This window comes from Chiloscyllium plagiosum, chromosome 47 (assembly GCF_004010195.1).
Source record: "Chiloscyllium plagiosum isolate BGI_BamShark_2017 chromosome 47, ASM401019v2, whole genome shotgun sequence".
NCBI classification, from domain to species: Eukaryota; Metazoa; Chordata; class Chondrichthyes; order Orectolobiformes; family Hemiscylliidae; genus Chiloscyllium; species Chiloscyllium plagiosum.
This window is the reverse complement of record NC_057756.1, coordinates 8,620,208-8,626,345: the sequence shown is the minus strand read 5'-3', so window position 1 is coordinate 8,626,345 and position 6,138 is coordinate 8,620,208. Positions and strand designations below refer to the sequence as shown.

The window sequence follows — 6,138 nt, the reverse complement described above, 5'->3', positions numbered from 1 at the left end:
CTACAACACATAAATCAGGAGTATGATGGAATACTCCCCACTTGACTGGATTAGTACAGCTCCAACCACACTCAAGCTTGACACCATCCAGGATAAAGCAATATGCTTGATTGGCATCATATCCACAAGCTTCCAGTCCCTCCACCACCAACACTCAGTAGCAGCAGTGTGTACTATTTCCAAGATATTACAGAAATTCACCAAGGCTTCTGAAACAGCATCTTCCAAACACATGACAACGTCCATCACTTCCATCCAGAAGGACAAGGGCAGCAAATACACCTGCAAGTTCCATTCCAAGCCATCCTGGATATATATCGCTGTTCCTTCAGTGTTGCTGAGAGAAAATACTTGAGTTCCCTCCCTAAGGGCATTGTAAGTTAACTGATAGTCTATGGATTGCAGCGGATCAAGAAGGCAGCTCACCGATAAATGCTGGTTGACACAGTATCACCCACATCCCACAAGGGAATAAAACTAAATCATTATCCCTTCAATAATAATTTCTTAATAGTATCATCATTCTTTAATAATACCCCCTCCAATAATGTCATCATCACTTAATCTCCTTCAATAGTATCATCTCATTTCTATAATATCATCACTGCTTCAATAATACCCCTTCACAAACTCAGTCCTTCAATTATATTTTCAACCATTCATTTCAACTCATTTAATAATATCTTTAGGACATACTCCTCATAAGGGCAAATGTTGGCCAGTCCATTCCCATCTTTTCTATTTATTCTCTATTCAGGGCTGTTTGCTCCTGGAATGAAGGAGGTGTTAAGAGAGATGTTAGTGGTTGGCACAGCTGTTCAAGTTGGTGTTGATGGGAGAAATGGCAAAGAGGTGTTAGCATGGGAGTGAGTAAGAAGGTGTGCATGGTTAGTCATGCGGAGGGTTTAGGTGGATGAAAGTGAAGAAAGATGCTGCATGCAAGAGTGAGAGGGGTAAAGTATGGATCTTGGCTGGCAGATGGGTACAGATGGAGAGACAATAGTGAGACTGAACTGATGGTGACACTTCCTGGCAGAATGAAGCAGGTTACTGACCTTCTTCCGACATTTCTGGGTATTCTTCCAGATAGCTGAGATGGCACTGACTCAGTGGCGATCTTGGACCAGTCTGGCATGGTCTGGTATGATGATGTCCTCTGGCAGTCCTGGAGATGAGGACATTCATCTTCTGCATTGGCTCATCCACCAGGACCTCCAAGTCCCTGTCCACAGAGTGGTGCACCATTTTTCCCTTGGTGCCACATTTGAGGAACATATCAGCTACCGTGGTCAGCAGTTCCAAACTGATGTCTGGGAGCACAATGGACATTTAAGGATTGCACCAGTGACAGTGATCCCTGGCTATTCTAGGGTATCTGGCAAGTGATGTGTTGTTCCAGTGAATGGTTAAATTGGACTGGAATCAAATGAGAAGGGTGCATTTGGGGCAGAGTAATTAGTTATAGGGACATAGAGTCACACAGCATGGAAACAGACTCTTCGTCCACACTGACCAGCCGTCCGAATATAACCCAGCCTCATTTGCCTGCATTTGGCCCATATCCTTCTAAACCTTTCCTATTCATGTACTCAACTGGATTCCTTTTAAATGTTGTAATTGTAGCAGTCTCCACCACTTCCTTTGGCAGCTCATACCATGCATGCACCACTCTCTGATGAAAAGGTTACCCCTCAAGTTATTTTTAAATCTTTCCCCTCTTACCTTAAACCCATGTCCTTTAGTTTTGGACTTCTTCCCCCTACGAAAAGGCATTGGCTATTCACCCTATCCATGTCCTTCATGACTCTATGTAAACCTCTACTTGGTCACCCCTCAGCCTCCAGTGCTCCAGGGAAAAAAGCCCCAGCTTTTCTAAATTGCTTGTGAATGTTTATTGTAACAATCAATTTAAATTACATTATAGAAATGAATACTGTGTGATAGAATATCAGAGACAGTTACAACATGACTATTCTACTTTAAATGTGTGCACAATGTTTATAACCAGCTTAAGAATCAGTTGGATATTCAATCAAATAAGATATGATCCATTTATCTTACAGTTCAGGTGTTTGGCAGTCCTGCAAGGTGTGCCAAGTTTCCAAAAGTGGCATGATTTTGTATATTGTGGTTTCTCACTGGCTCCCTGTTCAAATACGGCACAGAGTGCATGCTATTTCCAGGAACTTCATTCAACAATTAACAGTTTACAGAAACAAACCAAACACTGCAATGGAAAGGAAGAGATAGGAACATCATCCAGCAGAGTGTCTTCAGTCATTATACTTATCAGAGAAATAATATGGAAATTTTTAAGAGGAAATATGAGTCGAGGGTTCATTGTCCTTAATAAGAGAGAGACCATGTCTGTCAGTGTGCGGGAAAAATGAAACCACAAGGAGAAACACTAGGACGATAAGAGAATTCCAAGACTATAATCAGCAGCTGTTCCCCCACACAGACCAGGAATAAAACGTACCATTTCTAGCAGAAAGCAAAATTAATATCTCTGTATCTTTTCCAGCCAGACCCTACCATCCTTCCATGCTGTCCCAGGCAATCTCCTTCCTTCCACTGTGCTTTGTCCCCTCACATCCCTAACACACTTCTTGCTATGTTCCAACCATTCTTTCCACCTGTGGTCCAGTCTACAATCTGCATCCATTCAAACCACCTCGCAAGCCCATCTTTGCCCCCATTCTCTATCCCTCCATTTTCCTGTCTCTCTCCCCTACTTTGCCCATCTTGTTTTCCTATCCTCTCTCTTTTTTCCTCAATCCCATACACTGATGAATTGTAACCCCTGTTAATAGGACTAATTACCCTGTTATATGCATTTCCCTAAGCAAAGAGGTGAGTGTTAGGAATGATGACAGTGAGTTTCCCCAAGAGCACCCCCCACCCCATCCCGTCCCTGGGTGGAAAACATTGACAGTAAGTGTCTGCAGGTCATCTCCCAGAACCGGGAGCCAGGTCAAGATGCAGAAAGACCCACATTGTCCAGAGGGGGGTCTTAATTCCTGTCCCTTCCCCCTCTCCCAGTCTTAGTACTGGATCACCAGTTTGTTGGAAGCATGCACTTACATTGTTCTTTTACTCCAATCCCTTCCAAGGAGAAGCAGCTTTTAGCACAATGTGAGGAAATTGCAAAATTAACCAGAGAAGTTGCTCAGGAGCTCCCAAACAACCCCAAGCATATTTGTTGTTTCCAAATAGCAAGATTTCATCAGTCTGAGAAAAGGGGGAGGGGAGTGTTGAGGTGGATGGGGATGGAGGTGGGGGGGTTGGAGCGGGAAGGGGTGGTTGGCATACTGGCAGTGGGGAGATCTGCTGTTCTTACCCAGTCTGGCTTACATGTGATTCCATATGCCACAACAGTATGATTGACTGTGAACTGCCCTCTTGTCCACATGGGATGGGCACCTAGTCAACAATGCCCAGTCCCCACGTTTGGATGTTAAAAATGTGGGAGATCAACAGGAATGTGGAAGCTGGGACGGGGGAGGATGGGAATGGGTGCTGTGTGACCAGGATTTGGGGACACTGTGTTCAGCAGAAATGGAGCTGCTATCGAGACAGGGAAAGGTTGAAGATTCAATTTAGTGAACTGAAACTATCAAGATAATGTGATCACGAGTGTTGGGGAAATGTTACTGAACATTTGATTTCCTGTCGATTGGTTACTGAGCCGACAGCAGGATGCTAAATGTCAAGAATTATGGTGCTATTCGCACTATTGACCCAGTCTCCTGCCTTTTCCCCATCCCTGCATTCCATCCCTGATGAATTTTAACCCTGTTAATAGGACCCACATACCCTGTTTTATGCACTTCCCTGAGCAAAGAGGTGATCAATCCCATGCCCTCTTGCTTGCCTCAGTTGAAACCGCCTTGGCAGTTCAACCGCAGTTGAAACTGCTCACCCGAACTACTTGCTGCGTCAAAAACTCACAAACAAAACAAAGAACTGTGGAACTGGAGATCTGAAACAAACAAAATAAAGTAACTCAGGACAGACAATAAATTCTGGCCAGCCTGCGACACCCACTTCTTACAAGCAAGTAAAATAAATCTCTGGAGAAACAGCAAGTCTGGCAGCATCCAGGGAGAGGAAGCTGCGTTCAGAATGTTAACTCTGCTCTTTCACCACAGATGCTGCCAGACCTGCTGAGTTTCTCCAGCGATTTCCGTTTGGTTTCCCCTCACAACATCATTAATTCATTTGCACATCACTAAATCTATGTGCCACCCTACCCCTGTTCTTATTTCCTTTACAAACGGAAATGACTCGTTTTAGTTAATTTGTGAGGTCTATTTGTTGATCAAATTTGTTTATGGAAGAAACGTTCATTGCTCTACTGGTCAGGACACGTCGGTCCAGATATAAAGTGCCCTCGGGCAATAACTGATAACCAGGGTGTGACCGCCTGGTTTTTCCCTCTGTTTAAAGGTTACTGTGACTCAGGATAGTCTGGACTTTCCCAATCTCTCACGGAGAGCCGGGATTAGGAATCCGGGTGCAGCCCCTGTCGGGAAAAGCCTCCCGGGAGAGGGAGAAGGTACATAGACTGATCTATCCCCTACTACCCCTCTATAAAATGTGAGTCAGCCTGAAAACTGACTGATGATAAACGGCATCCCAAAGTGAAACTGGTTTCAGGCTGAGGAGTTGTTGTTGCTGTGAGGAGCGGACTCTGCACCTCACATGTATACATTCGTTGCTCGTCATCTGTTCGGTTGCAGTTCAGGCAGTCTTAAAATAATCATGTAGGTGAAAGTGGATACTGCAGATGCTGGATATCAGAGTCAAGATTAGAGTGGTGCTGAAAAAGCACAGCAGGCCAGGCAGCATCGAGAAGCAGGAAAGTCGATGTTTCGCACAAGAGCCCTTCATCAGGAATGAGGCAGGGAGCCTCTGGGGTGGAGAGATAAATGGGAGGGGGGTGGTGCTGGGTAGAAGGTAGCAAAGAGTGCAATAGGTGGCTGGAGGTGGGGTAAAGGTGATAGGTCGGAGAGGAGGGTGGAATGGATAAGTGGGAAGGAAGATTGGCAGGTCTGACAGGTCATGAGGATAGTGCTGAGCTGGCAGGTTGGAACTGGGGTAAGGTGGGAGGAGTGGAAATGAGGAAACTGGTGAAGTCCACATTGATGCCATGGGGTTGAAGTGTTCTGAGGCGGAACATGAGGCGTTCTTCCCCCGGGCGTCGGGTGGTGAGGGAGCAGTGGTGGAGGAGGTCCAGAACCTGCATGTCCTGGGCAGAGTGGGAGGGAGAGTTGAAATGTTGGGCCATGGAGCAGTGGGGTTGATTAGAGATGTTCCCTAAAGCGCTCTGCGAGGAGGCGTCCAGTTTCCCTAATGTATCGACCGCATCGGGAGCAGCGGATACAATAAATGACATTGGTGGATGTGCAGATGAAACTTTGATGGATGTGGAAGGCTCCTTTGGGGCCTTGGATGGGGGTGAGGGACGAGGTGTGGGCGCAGGTTTTGAATTACAAAACCTGCACTCCCAGCCTCGTTCCTGATGAAGGGCTTTTGCCCGAAACATCGATTTTCCTGCTCCTCGGATGCTGCCTGACCTGCTGTGCTTTTCCAGCACCACTCCAATCTAGAATCTGGGGAAGGTGGCGAAGCAAAGAGGTGCCAGCAACAATCTGTTGTGAAGGGTTTAACTGTGTTTTCTTGTTACAGAGATACATCCAATGGGGAGTACTGCTCGCACTGCTCAATGCTATTTCTGCTGTTTCAGGTCAGTGCTGTGAGTGTTAGAGTCATAGAGATGTACAGCATGGAAACAGACCCTTCGGTCCAACCCGTCCATGCCGATCAGATATCCCAACCCAATCTAGTCCCACCTGCCAGCACCCGGCTCATATCCCTCTAAACCCTTCCTCTTCATCTACCCATCCGGATGCCTCTTAAGTGTTGCAATTGTACCAGCCTCCACCACATCCTCTGGCAGCTCATTCCATACACGTACCACCCTCTGCATGAAAAAGTTGCCCCTTAGGTCTCTTTTATATCTTTCCCCTCTCACCCTAAACCTATGCCCTCTAGTTCTGGACTCCCCGACCCCAGGGAAAAGACTTTGTCTATTTATCCTATCCATGCCCCTCATAATTTTGTAAACCTCTATAA

General features: G+C 46.0%; 1 long non-coding RNA gene across 1 annotated transcript in view; it reads left to right on the top strand.

Moving 5' to 3' along the window:
* The first annotated feature begins 4,393 nt into the window (after nucleotides 1–4,393).
* The window catches only part of LOC122544206, a 14,933-nt gene continuing 13,188 nt past the window's right edge, over nucleotides 4,394–6,138 (top strand). Inside the window, exons 1-2 of the long non-coding RNA XR_006310295.1 lie at nucleotides 4,394–4,558; nucleotides 5,692–5,749. This is a non-coding gene — a long non-coding RNA (uncharacterized LOC122544206). The remainder of the gene's footprint in view (nucleotides 4,559–5,691; nucleotides 5,750–6,138) is intronic.